Source organism: Pongo pygmaeus, chromosome X (assembly GCF_028885625.2).
Source record: "Pongo pygmaeus isolate AG05252 chromosome X, NHGRI_mPonPyg2-v2.0_pri, whole genome shotgun sequence".
Classification (NCBI taxonomy): Eukaryota; Metazoa; Chordata; class Mammalia; order Primates; family Hominidae; genus Pongo; species Pongo pygmaeus.
Window position 1 is genome coordinate 43,192,181 of NC_072396.2, and position 15,207 is coordinate 43,207,387.

The following is a 15,207-nucleotide window of genomic DNA, read 5'->3' on the forward strand; positions in this document are numbered from 1 at the left end:
TCCATGACATTGCTACACCTTTGAATTCTAATTTTATTTTATTCGTTTTCTTCTTTAAGTATTTGAAAGAGTGAAGTAACCACACAACTTACATATCTTCACGCTCACACTCACTCACTTCTACCACTGTCAACACTTCACTGAAATTATTCTCTTGACGTTTCCTAAGGACTTCAAAATTGTCCAATCAAATGACCTTGTCAGTTTGCCTCCTCCTCTACCATTCTAAAATTTTATTCTGATGATCATCCTCTCTTATTAAAACTCTCCCTTCGACTGGCTTCCCATGGCAACAACTTCTCTCGGTTTCCCTTCTATGGCTCAGATTTCCCCTTCTCTTTCTCTGTTTTGTGGCTTCCATCCCTCCAATTCTCTCAGTGAAGAGTATGTTTTCCTTGCTCTTCTCTTTTCTTTTTCACATGTGTTAATCATTTTTTTCACTTTCAATTGAGCTATAATTGACATACGATAAAATTCAGCATTTAAAAAATGCAATTCAATAGATTTTGTTATATTCACGGAGTTGTGCAACCACCATCACGGTGTACTTTCAGAATATTTTCATCACCTCCCTCCTGCCCCCTCAAAGAACCCACCCTGTACCCATTAGCAGCCACTCCCTATTCCTCCCTCCCTGCAGCCTCTGGCAACCACTAACCTTTTGTCTCTATGGATTTGCTTATTTGAGACATTTCATATAAATGGAATCATACAATATGTGGCCTTTTGTGTCTGGCTTCCTTCACCTAGCATGATGCTCTCAAGAGAGATCCGTGTTGTATCATGCATCAGAATTTCATTCTTTTTGTGTCCAAACAATATTTCATTGTATAGTTATATCATATTTTATCCTTTCATTAGTTGATGGAAATTTGATTTGTTTCCACCTTTTCACTATCATAAATATTGCTACCATGAAATTTTGTGTACAAGTTTCTGTGTGGACATGTGTTTTCAATCCTTTTGTATATATACCTAGGAGTTCAGTTGCTAGGTTATATTTTAGCTCAATGCTTAAGTTTTTAAGGAACTGCCAAACCGTTTTCCAAAGCAGCTGCATCATTTTGCATTCCTACCAGCAGTGTATAAGGATTCTGGTTTCTCCACATCCTTACCAACACTCATTACTGTTTTTATTTTTTAATTATAGCCACCCTAATGGGTGTGAAGTGGTATAATTTCGTGATTTTGGTTTGCACTTCCTTAATGACTAATGATGTTGGTAATCTTTTCATGTGCTTATTGGCTATTTGTATACCTTCTTTGAAAAATATCTATTCTTATTTTTGCCCATTTTAAAATTGGACTATTTTTCTTTCTTTCTTTTTTCTTTTTTTTTTAGCTGTCAGAGCTCTTTGTATATTCTGGATACTACTCCAGTATCAGATTTATGTGATTTGCAAATATATTCTCTCTTCTTCTATGGGTTGTCTTTTTACTTTCTTTGTAGTATCCTTTGTGTATAAATGTTTTTAATTTTGATGAAGTCTAAGTTATCTATTTTTTCTTTTCATGTTTATACTTTTGATGTCATATCTAAGATTGCATTGGCAAATTGAGGTCATTCTCTAGAAGGCTGTGTATGCTCTGAATCAGCATCTAATATATGGTAGTGTTTCTCCCATATCCAGGTTTCATGTGTCCAGGAATCAAGGGGTAGAAGGGGAAGTGGCACCACTCACCATCAACCCTAGTGACCCACTAGGAAAATTTTTGCTTCCTGTTCCTGCGACATTATGTTCTGCTGGCCTAGAGGTCTTAGTTCCAGAGGGAGGCCACCAGGAGACACAACAATGATTCCATTAAACTGGAAGTTAAGATGACTACCTGGCCACTTTGGGCTCCTCCTGCCTGTAAGTCAACAGGCTAAGAAGGGAGTTACAGTGCTGGTTGGGGTGATTGACCTGGACTATCAAGATGAAATCAGACTACTACTACACAATGGAGGTAAGGAAAAGTATGTGTGGAATACAGGAGATACCTTAGGGTATCTCTTAGTATTACCATACCCTGTGATTAAGGTCAATGGGAAACTACAACAACCCAATCCAGGCAGGACTACAAGTGGTCCAGACCCTTCAGGAATGAAGGTTTGCGTCACTCCACCAGGTGAAAAACCATGACCAGCTGAGGTGCTTGCTGAAAGCGAGGAAATACAGAATGGGTAGTAGAAGAAGGTAGTCATCAGTACCAGCTATGACCATGAGACCATTTGCAAAAACAAAGACTGTAATTGTCATGGGTATGTATATACTTGTACTAAGAAAATATCCTTGTTTTATCTCCTTTCTTTTTCCTTTATCGTGTGACATAAGATTTATTGACTTCATATTAGCATTTAAATGTTGTTAACTTTCTGTAATAGCATTTAGGTTAAGAATGTGCTTCCAGTTGTACAAAGGGTAGCTGTATTATGTTAGGTATAATTATGACCTATTATTGTCTTTATTTGGAGATTAAGTATGATTTTAGGAGATGAGTATGGGTTCAAGTTGACAAGGGGTAGACTTGTGATGGTTAATATTAGGTGTCAACTTGATGGGATTGAAGGATGCCTAGATAGTTGGTAAAGTATTGTTTCTGGATGTGTCTGTGAGGGTGTTGCCAGAGGAGATTGACGTTTGAGTCAGTGGACTGGGAGAGGAAGACCCACCCTCAGTGTGGGTGGGCACCATCCAATAGGCTGCCAGCACTGGTAGAACAAAGCAAGTGGGAGAAGGTGGGCTAAGTTGGCTTGCTGAGTCTTCTGGCTTTCATCTTTTTCCTGTGCTGGATGCTTCCTTCCATTTCTCCTGCCCTTGAACATCAGACCCCAGGTTCTTAAGCTTTTGGACTCTTGGACTTACACCAGTAGTTTGCCGGGGGCTCTTGGGCCTTTGGCCACAGACTGAAGGCTGCACTATTGGCTTCCCTGCTTTTGAGGCTTTTTGGACTCAAACTGAGCAACTACTGGCTTCTTTCTTCCCCTGCTTGTAGAAGGCCTATTGTGGGACTTGGACTTGTGATAGTGTGAGCCAATTCTCCCCAATACATTCCCTAATAAGATATATATAGCCTATTAGTTCTGTCCCTCTAGAGAACCCTAATACAGTTTTACCCCTATATTTTCTTCTAAGAGTATTAAAGCTGTAGCTTACAGTTAGGTCTTTTATCCATTTTGAATTAATTTTTGTCTATGATGTGAAGGGCCCAATTTCACTTTTTTTTTTTTTTGCATCTAGATATCCAATTGTACCAGCACTATTTGTTGAAAAGACTATTCTTTCCTCATTAAACTGTTCTGGAATCTTTGTTGAAAATCAATTGATCATAAATGTAAGAGTTTATTTATTGACTTTTAATTCTATTTCATCTGTATCTCTATTCTTATGCTAGTACCATGCTGTCTTGATTACTAGTAGCTTTCTAGTTGATTTTGAAATAGAAATGTGTGAGTTCTCAAACTTCATATTTTTCAAAATTGTTTTGGCTATTCTGGATCCCTTATAATTCCATAAAAACATTAAGATTAACTTCTCAATCTCTGTAAAATATCCAAGTGGAATTTTGTTAGGGATTGCATTGAATCTGTGGATCAATTTCGGGAGTAGTGCCATTTTAATAATATTATGTTTTCTAATCAATGAACATGGAATGTCTTTCAATTTATTTACATCTTTAATTTCTTTAAATAATGCTTTGTACTTTTCAGTGCAAAGTCTTGTACTTCTATGGTTAAAGCTATTTCTAAGTATTTTGTTCTTTTTGATGCTCTTATAAATGTAATTATCTTAATTTTGTTTCCCAGTTGTTCATTGCTATGTATAGAAATATAGTTGACTTTTTTAGACTTTGCTATAACTGTTTTTTGGATACTGATCTTGTATTCTGCAACATAGCTGAATTCATTTATTAGTTCTAATAGGATTTGTTGTGAATTTCTTAGGATCTTCTATGTACAAGATCATGTCATATGTAAATACATACAGTTTTACTCCCTTTTTAAAATCTGTATTGCTTTTATTTTTTTTCTGTCTAATTGACCTGTCTAAAATCTCCAGTACAGTATTATATATAAGTGGCAAGATCAGACATTCTTGTCTTGTTCTTGATCTTAGGGGGAAAACTTTCAGTTTTTTGCCATTAAGTATGTGTTAGCTGTGTGTTTTTCCTAGGTGCCCATTATCAGGTCGAGTAAATTCCCTTCTATTTCTAGTTTGCTCAGTGATTTTATCTTGAAGTTGTGTTTAATTTTGTCAAATGCATTTTCTGTATCTTTTGAGACAATCATGTGGGTTTTTAAAAATCCTTTATTCTATTAGTACAGTGTATCACATTGATTGCTTTTTGTATGTCGAAGTAACCTTACGTTTATAGAATAAATCCCATTTGGCCATGGTGTATAATCCCTTTTATGTTGTTGGATTCCATTTGCTAGGATTTTGTTGAGACTTTTCATCTATATCATAAAGGATGTTAATCTGTAGTTTTCCTGTCATGACTGCCCGGTTTGGGTATCTAGGTAATACTGACAATATATAATAAATTGGAAAATATTCCCTCCTCTTCTATTGCTTTGGAAGAGTTTGTGAAGTTTGGTGTTAATTTTTCTTTAAATGTTTGGTGCAATTCACCAGTAAAGCCATCTAGGACAGGGCTTTTCTTTGTGGGAAGTTTATTTTTGTTAATAGCTCAATTTCTTTATTTATTATAGATATATTCAAATTTTGTATTTATTTTATTATTATTATTATTATTATACTTTAGGTTTTATGGTACATGTGCACAATGTGCAGGTTAGTTACATATGTATACATGTGCCATGCTGGTGCGCTGCACCCACTAACTCGTCATCTAGCATTAGGTATATCTCCCAATGCTATCCCTCCCCCCTCCCCCCACCCCGCAACAGTCCCCGAAGTGTGATGTTCCCCTTCCTGTGTCCATGTGTTCTCATTGTTCAATTCCCACCTATGAGTGAGAATATGCGGTGTTTGGTTTTTTGTTCTTGCGATAGTTTACTGAGAATGATGATTTCCAATTTCATCCATGTCCCTACAAAGGACATGAACTCATCATTTTTTATGGCTGCATAGTATTCCATGGAGTATATGTGCCACATTTTCTTAATCCAGTCTATCATTGTTGGACATTTGGGTTGGTTCCAAGTCTTTGCTATTGTGAATAATGCCGCAATAAACATACGTGTGCATGTGTCTTTATAGCAGCATGATTTATAGTCCTTTGGGTATATACCCAGTAATGGGATGGCTGGGTCGAATGGAATTTCTAGTTCTAGATCCCTGAGGAATCGCCACACTGACTTCCACAAGGGTTGAACTAGTTTCCAGTCCCACCGACAGTGTAAAAGTGTTCCTATTTCTCCACATCCTCTCCAGCACCTGTTGTTTCCTGACTTTTTAATGATTGCCATTCTAACTGGTGTGAGATGGTATCTCATTGTGGTTTTGATTTGCATTTCTCTGATGGCCAGTGATGGTGAGCATTTTTTCATGTGTTTTTTGGCTGCATAAATGTCTTCTTTTGAGAAGTGTCTGTTCATGTCCTTTGCCCACTTTTTGATGGGGTTGTTTGTTTTTTTCTTGTAAATTTGTTGGAGTTCATTGTAGATTCTGGATATTAGCCCTTTGTCAGATGAGTAGGTTGCGAAAATTTTCTCCCATTTTGTAGGTTGCCTGTTCACTCTGATGGTAGTTTCTTTTGCTGTGCAGAAGCTCTTGAGTTTAATTAGATCCCATTTGTCAGTTTTGGCTTTTGTTGCCATTGCTTTTGGTGTTTTAGACATGAAGTCCTTGCCCATGCCTATGTCCTGAATGGTAATGCCTAGGTTTTCTTCTAGGGTTTTTATGGTTTTAGGTCTAACGTTTAAGTCTTTAATCCATCTTGAATTGATTTTTGTATAAGGTGTAAGGAAGGGATCCAGTTTCAGCTTTCTCCATATGGCTAGTCAGTTTTCCCAGCACCATTTATTAAATAGGGAATCCTTTCCCCATTTCTTGTTTTTCTCAGGTTTGTCAAAGATCAGATAGTTGTAGATATGCGGCGTTATTTCTGACGGCTCTGTTCTGTTCCATTGATCCATATCTCTGTTTTGGTACCAGTACCATGCTGTTTTGGCTACTGAAGCCTTGTAGTAAAGTTTGAAGTCAGGTAGTGTGATGCCTCCAGCTTTGTTCTTTTGGCTTAGGATTGACTTGGGGATGCGGGCTCTTTTTTGGTTCCATATGAACTTTAAAGTAGTTTTTTCCAATTCTGTGAAGAAAGTCATTGGTAGCTTGATGGGGATGGCATTGAATCTGTAAATTACCTTGGGCAGTATGGCCATTTTCATGATATTGATTCTTCCTACCCATGAGCATGGAATGTTCTTCCATTTGTTTGTATCCTCTTTTATTTCCTTGAGCAGTGGTTTGTAGTTCTCCTTGAAGAAGTCCTTCACATCCCTTGTAAGTTGGATTCCTAGGTATTTTATTCTCTTCGAAGCAATTGTGAATGGGAGTTCACTCATGATTTGGCTCTCTGTTTGTCTGTTATTGGTGTATAAGAATGCTTGTGATTTTTGTACATTGATTTTGTATTCTGAGACTTTGCTGAAGTTGCTTATCAGCTTAAGGAGATTTTGGGCTGAGACAATGGGGTTTTCTAGATGTACAATCATGTCGTCTGCAAACAGGGACAATTTGACTTCCTCTTTTCCTAATTGAATACCCTTGATTTCCTTCTCCTGCCTAATTGCCCTGGCCAGAACTTCCAACACTATGCTGAATAGAAGTGGTAAGAGAGGGCATCCCTGTCTTGTGCCAGTTTTCAAAGGGAATGCTTCCAGTTTTTGCCCATTCAGTATGATATTGGCTGTGGGTTTGTCATAGATAGCTCTTATTATTTTGAGATATGTCCCATCAATACCTAATTTATTGAGAGTTTTTAGCATGAAGGGTTGTTGAATTTTGTCAAAGGCCTTTTCTGCATCTATTGAGATAATCATGTGGTTTTTGTCTTTGGTTCTGTTTATATGCTGGATTACATTTATTGATTTACTTATATTGAACCAGCCTTGCATCCCAGGGATGAAGCCCACTTGATCATGGTGGATAAGCTTTTTGATGTGCTGCTGGATTCTGTTTGCCAGTATTTCATTGAGGATTTTTGCATCAATGTTCATCAAGGATATTGGTCTAAAATTCTCTTTTTTGGTTGTGTCTCTGCCCGGCTTTGGTATCAGGATGATGCTGGCCTCATAAAATGAGTTAGGGAGGATTCCCTCTTTTTCTATTGATTGGAATAGTTTCAGAAGGAATGGTACCAGTTCCTCCTTGTACCTCAAGTTTTGTATTTCTTTTTGAGTCAATTTTGTAGTTTGTTTCTTTCTCAGAATTTGTCCATTTCATTTATGTAATTTATTGACATACTATTGTTTATAGTATTCCCATATAATTCTTTTTATTTTGGCAATGTAAGTTCCCCCTTTCCTTCCTGATTTTAAGGATTTGCGTCTCCTCTCTTTTATCTTTGGTCAGTATAGCTAACGGTTTATTAATTTTGTTAATTGTTTCAAAGAACCAAATTTGATTTGATTGATTTTATTCATTGTTTCTCTATTATGTATTTCATTAATTTTTGCTGTAATCATTATTATTTCCTTCTTTTTCTTTGCTCTGGGTTTAAGTTGCTTTTCCTTTTCTAGTGTCTTAAGGTGGAAGTTTAGGTAACAGATTTGCTATCTTTTTTCATTTTTAATATAAATATTTACAGCTGTAAATTTTCCTATAAGCACTGTTTTCACTGTATTTCATATGTTTTGGTGTATGTATTTTTGTTTTCATTCATCTCAAAGTATTTTTGAATTTCCCTGTGATTTCTTCTTCGACCCATTTGTTATTTAAGAGTTGGTCTCCATATAGTTAATTTCATTCCACTATGCTTGAAATACATACTTTGTATAATTTTAATTCGCTTAAATTTACTAAGACTTATTTTATGACCTAATATATGGTCTATCCTGGTTAATGTTTCATGTGTACTTGAGGAGAATGTGTATTCTGCTGCTGTTGGATGAAGTGTACTAGAGATGTCTTTTAGGTCTAGTTGATTTATAGTGTTGCTCAAGTCTTCTATTTCATTGTGGATTTTCTGATTCATGTTCTGTTTTTGAAAGTGGATATTGAAGTCTCCAAATTTAATTGTTATATTATTTATTTCTTCAATGCTGTGAAGTTTTCCTTCATACATTTTAGGACTCTGTTGTTAGATGCATACCTGCTTGGAATTATTTTGTCTTCTTGATGAATTAACCCTTTTATCCTTATATAATGTCCTTGCTTGCCTTTAGTGACAAATTTGTCATCTTAACTCTATTTTGTCTGATATTAGTATAGCTATTTCATCTCTCATTTAGCTACTGTTTGCATGGTATTTTTTTTTCCATCTATTTACTTTCAACTTTTTTATATCTTTAAATCTAACGTGTGTTTGTAAAGCATGGACATAATCGGCCATCTCAACAGAGGCCATGAATAGAGATGGGACTATTCAGCAGAAACACTGCCATGTGAGACTAAAGAAAACAAAGAAAATGTCATAAAATTAAGGAAGACTGTTGGACTTCTTAGACCTTATGGGACTGGACCATAGAGCTATTTCTATCTCTTTTGATATTCTCTGTTTGGTCAGAACTCATTCTGATATTTCCTTTAGTTCTTTAGAAGTGGTTTCCTTTGGTTCTTTGAACATGTTTAAAATAGTTTATTTAAAATTTTGTCTAACTAGTCTAATGTCTGGTTTCCTCAAGTATAGTTTCTATTCACTGCTTCTTTTCTTGCATATGAGCTATAATTTCATATTTCTTCTCATGTCACATATTTTTTGTTGAAAACTGGACACTTTAAGTAATAAATTGTGGTAACTCTCAAAATAAGATTATGCCCTCTCCCTAGGGTTTCTTGTTGCTGCTACTTGTAGCTGTTATTATATGTTTCCTTAGTGACTTTTATGAATTGATTCTGTAAAGTTTGTATTCTTTGACGTGTTTGGCCATAAAAGTTTCTATTCTGTTAGCTTAGTGGTCAGCTAATTATTGGACTGAGATTTCCTTAAATATCTGAAACCAGTAATTCTCCCAGTCTTTGCAGAAAGGCCCTGTATGTGTTTTGGCCCATGCCAGCAACATTCAAGAAATTTACAGCCCTATCATAGCCTTTACTTCCTGCTTATGCAAAACCTCAATACTAGCTAAAGGTGAGTGCTTAGAGGCTTCTCAGGCTCTTTCCTGTATGTAACCATAGCCTTGGGAACGCACACAGCCCTATGTATGTGCATGGCCTTCTTGGATTCTAGGAATGTAGTGGATCTTTCCAAAGTCCTCTGTGAACATCTCATTCTCTAACAATTTCTTTTGTTTTTTTTGGCCTGGTTCTTGTATGCTCCAATTGCTATCACTAATTCAGGCAGCTGCCTTGTTGAACAATTGCTGCTGATTGTTTTCACAAATGCCTCCAGGAATTTTTCTATACTGTCTGCACTGAGTGAAGTCTGGGTCAGGTCAAATAAAGGCAAGTCTAGTAAATGAGGATTTACAGATAACTGCTAGATACATCAACTAATGATAGTTCTCTAAGAATGGTGTATTTAGGAGACTCCAAAAACATTCTGTCCCTTCAACTTCTGCTAGACTATTGGGATGGGAATAGGGAAAGTTAAAATGTTCCAAAGCTTACTGCCCTTAATGAGATTTAGTAATTTTTCTTTAATAAATGCTCCTCAGATTGTTGCAACATTTTGGTTAATTTCCAGACTTCTGAAAATGTTGATTTTGACAGTTTTTGCCAGTGTTCTCATTGCTTTTATGGGGGAACTGCCATTATGGAGATCCTTACTCTGCTTTTCCTGTTGATGTCATCACTGTTAATTTAATATTGGCTGCTACATCTGTGTTCCCATTTCATTTGACCTCCACCTGAATTTCCCTTGATACATACCTCAAATTTAATAAGTTGTAAATAGAACTAATAGTCTCTTTCCTCAAATTTGCTCCTGCTTCCAATGTTCCTGTTAAAGGCTTTACTGCAAGGCCAGAGAAAATTAAGCTGGCAAAGCAGATGGAGGAGTCATCAAAATGGCAGTAGAATTTAATTATAATTATCTGTGTTAATCTGGTGCTTCTGGGTATGAAAGGAATGAAAAGATTACGAATTGGAAATTTAGGAATTTGATTCACAAGATTGACACCAAAATTCCCACTGCCTCTATAATCTCAGACTCAATTGAATAATTATTTGTGCTGTGCAATTAATTGCTTGCTCCACAGACCAGCTGAATTATAACCCACTTCACTGAATTTCCTACACATAGTAGGTGCTCAATAAATGACTAATAGCATAAAACTTAAGTAAATAACATAAACAGGTTTCTTTTATTCTCTCACTCACTCTGTTTCTCTGCCTCATAAACCAGGGATCTTGTCTCTTTCAGCTGGAAATTTCTCTAAAAAGCCATGAATATAATTACTTTTTAAAGTATTTCATTGACATGTCAACCTGAATTATATATCAAAGAGAGTCCAAATGAGAGTTTGGTATGAGATATAAGACCTAATATGATTTCATGCCTCCTTGTGGGCATTTAATAAATATTAATTGTGCTGGGAGCCAATCTAGCAAATGATGGCTGAATATGTTATTGCCCATCTTTTACATTTCATACCTGTATACTTGACACAGAACACTGGAAATCAAGGACTGGCATTCACCACAATGAAATAAACAACAAAATTATTAGCAGGGACCATGGCTTATGGAGCTGACCTAAAATAGTAAAGTCCTTCATTTAGGCCTTTAAGGAAAAAATGGCACTGAAAGTCTCAGGACAGGCCCATATGACGTAAGTATATCCAAACTATTTTTTACAGTGGAAGATTTTTACTTTACTGTTTCCATGTGCATGAATGTGTGCATGCCTATGAGAGAGAGAAAAAAAAGAGACAAAGGGAATTGTGTAGACGTATCTGAATGTTACATTCACTGTTCCTCTAGCTGAAAGCTTTATACAGTAAGACAATGGAATGTAAAAATGAAATAAAAATTCATTAATAGATGCCTACATGAAATATTTCAAAGATGTAAACATTATGTATAATTATTTTCCTTATGATTAAAGGAAAAATAAATATATGTATTTATCTGAGTAAATACATTCTTGGACAATAGTGAGTTCTCATCATTTGCTACATGAATGAATGAATGAACAATGAATGAAAACAGTTTCTCTTAAAAATTAAATGGAAATACAATGTTGCATGTAGGTATTTAAGTAAATAATGTTTGTGTCTTTTGCAAAAACATAATCAAGTCCACTGTCTAGTGTGTTACTCAATGTCCTTTATTAAAGGAAAGATATTTTTTATCAGTCTCTTATAAAAACTGAGGCTAGAGTATTATGTTAACTGTCTAAAGATACAGTATTATGTTAACTGTCTAAAGATACAGTATTATGTTAACTGTCTAAAGATGTCTGGCCCAGGTTCAAGTACATTTTTTTTTAATTTCTTAACAAGGGATAGTTTACATATGGTAAGGTACACATATCTGAAGGGTACACAACTTGATGAATTTTTACCCACCTTAAGAAATGAAACATTTACATATCAGTAGACTCCCTCATGCCCCCTCTCAGTCAATATCCTTGCCCAAAGGCAACTACTTTCCTGACTTTTTACAACAAAAATAAATATTGTCTGGTTTTGAAATTTACATAAACGGAATTATATAATATGTATTCCTTTGTTTATGAATCCTATCACACCACATAATCTACATTGTTGCATGTAGCACTAGTTTATTCTTTTTCATTGTTGTGTAGTATTCCATTGTATCAACATAACACATGTTATTTATTCAGCCTACTGCTAATGGACATTTTACATGGTCTCCAGTTTTTGGCTATTTTGAATACTACTCTATGAACATTCTTTTGTGACCATAAACACATTTCTTCGTTGGGAATAAAACTCTGTGTCATATGATATGGGTATATTTAACTTTAGTAGATACTACTAAAGAGTTTTCCAAGGTCAGTCTACCAATTTTCATTACTACTAGCAATGTATGAGAGCTCCAGTTGCTTTACATCATGCGCATTATTTTTTAATATATCATTCAGGACCATAGGTCCTCTTTGTTCATTTGTTCATTTGCGTTTTATTAGAAGTTTTTTTCTTCTAATTCTAAAATGATTTCATTTGGTGGTGGAGGGTTCTCCCAAGTATACATTTTTTTTCCAACTGAGAAACAGTTTCCTTTTTCAATGGAAATGAAGGTACAGACTTTTACAAACTATTTCTTTGCTCTGCAGGTCTATCAATGAGAAGAAAGTGCCAACTAAAAACTTTTAGAAAATACCCAGTTTACTCAAGGAAAATAACATGCATTGAAGGCGATTGCTCAATAGAGAGAAGTTGAAACAGCAGACTAATTGCCTGTTTGTGACACCCATGTAATCAACTTGGTAAGTAAAAACTCTAGAATAATGTTCAATGTTCTCTAGAATGGGCCAGAAGCCCTTCAGTGCAGATTCAGGCTCTCTCTCTTTCTCTCTCTCACTCACTCTCTCTCTCTCTCTTTTGTTTACATCTTATGGCAGATCTTTCTTAGGGTCAGTAGAGCACATGCAGATTTCACACTATGCACTCTCTCTAGCTGATATCTGATATCGAGTCTCATGGGAGTGATTGGAGAAGAAAACCAAGCACAGACTCTATCATGCTAAGATCCTCATTTTTAGTTGTGGTAATTTCTATTATATTTTATGGTGCCAAACACTACTTTTAATCTTGAACTTTAGGTCATTATTTCCACTGTGGCTCCTTACAGTCTAGCTCCAACTATGAATAAGTACTAGTTGTTACTGTTAGCTCAATCATTATTTTTGCTTTCTTTAAACAACATATAATATACTCAGGAGTACATTCAGTTAATGGTTTGAAGTGCATCAGAAAAATTAGATGACATTAAAATACAGTTACTTCTGAAGAAAGCTTGTGGTACTATATAATAGTGGAGAGGTAAAACTGTTGAACAGATTAAACATTTTTTCATGGTTCAGGGAAAATTTGAAAAACAATTCTAAATTTAGAGCTATTTCTTAGACTTTTACGTTGCTCCCATAATCTGTTTATTCTAATTGTAAGTTAGACACTTATATTCTCCCTTATAAATTATATCTTGACATATAGGATGATCAATCCATGCACATGTGGTCAGTAAAAATGGCCTGAAGTTGTATTTTGTGTTCTGTTTCACTCAGTCATTTAATATTTGTTCATCTATCAAATGTCACTCAGTCATGCCCCTTAGCATTGGCTCTGTCAATATAATGTGGAAAATCTAGGAAGAGATCCTTTATTTTTCCTCAGGAGCCTGGTTTTTAAACAGAGTTATATCTTCCCAGTAACCACCAGAGTCACATACTATCCAGCAGTACTCAAGTAAGAATGCTTTAAGTGGTATATTATCTTTAATACCTATAAGTAATAAATGATGACTTTGTAAATAGTAACATTTTTTAAAGATACATACAATTTGGGCTTCAAAATGCCCAGCTTGCCTGTGTCCCATAAAGATCCCATTAACAGTTTATCTCATTAACAGCCATTTGTACTCATCAGTTCAGGCTGTGTTTTCCCACTGAGACATCATTTACAGTGCTCTAAACATATTTTCACAACATTCACCTGACAACATCAGCTGAGAGAAAAATTTTCAGACTGCAGAGAAACATCAGGAGGCCATGAATTCTTAATCAACACACCAAATTATGAAAATGGTATGTATATCTCTTTGAAAATATCCTTGGCAATAGTTAATCAGGAAAAGAAACAGTAGGTAGTCCAAAGACTTTAGCTCAGTACCCTGCTCCCCAGTTGTTAAGAGGAGATTTCAAGGCGTTTGTGTGGTGGCAAAGGTTCATGACTTCTGTCTCCCTTGGGGATTGCCACTAGAGAACATGTGGAAAGAAAAAATGGTTTAGTTTTTTGAAGTTCACAAAGAAGCAGAAACAGGCTAACCAAGAATCACCTAGTGAAAGATCTCCTTTAATGAGCAAATAAAAATGATTTATAATTAGTACATATACATAATTTTAAAATGAGACCACACCGAAAAGAAATCTATTCCCTTAACTGGTAAATAAATAATTATTCTTCTAATATCCTTTAGCACATTTATTTGTACAATAATTTACTTTTACATTTCCTTATAAAGTGACCCTTAAACTTAAACCAGAGCTTCTGTATTATACTTCACTCAGATTGCATTTCACTGTACTGGGAACCTGGAGATGCCTGATATGATAACTTAGGGTGTGAATTAAATCTACAGCCGCATCCCTTGGTGATGTGGTTGGTACCCATACTGGACTTCCTTGGATAGCTTTTCATTGTGGTCTAGGTCCTTGCTACTCAAGCCTACTCAGAGTATGGTCTTCAAACCATAAGCATTAGTATCACTTGGGAAGTTGTTAGAAATTCTGGATCTCCTAACCAGATTTTATAAATCACAATCTTGGGGTGCAGAGGAGGACCAGTAATTGCTGTTTTAACAAACATTCCAGGAGATTTTTCTACATGCAAAATGTGGGAAGCACTTGTCTAGGATATAGTGTTCATAAAATCAAAACTATTTATTTTGCCACATTGCCTCACATCTCATTGCCTTTGGATGGGCTGTAGCCTCTACCATAAATTTACTTTTCTTTTTCTTTTTTTTTTTTTTTTCACTGTAGCACTCCATGAGCCTTTTTGTGGGCTGGTTCTTATTTGTTGTTTGTGACTTTCTTTAAGGAATTATCTCCAGACCCCAAAATGCACTTATTCTTCCCTCCAGATTAAAGTAGACACTTTTCTGCTTCCTCCCTTGGCATACCACACACATCACAGCAACCATATAAGCCCATTGACAGTTATAACACAGTATAAGGTCTTTAAAAAATCCCTGAAAATAAAAATAGAGCTTGATTTTTAATAGAATATTTTGTTGATAAAAGGTGGAAGGACCCTCATTGCCTTCAGAATCGTCCTCAGAATACTTCATTTTTGTTACTGACTGAATTGCTTTGCTTTTTACGTTCCCTCTCCATCTCCTCATGGGACAGCTCTCTCTCCTACTCCAACTCCACCATGTATTTGTTTCTCCCATCTGCCTAGCTAAACTGGCCAAA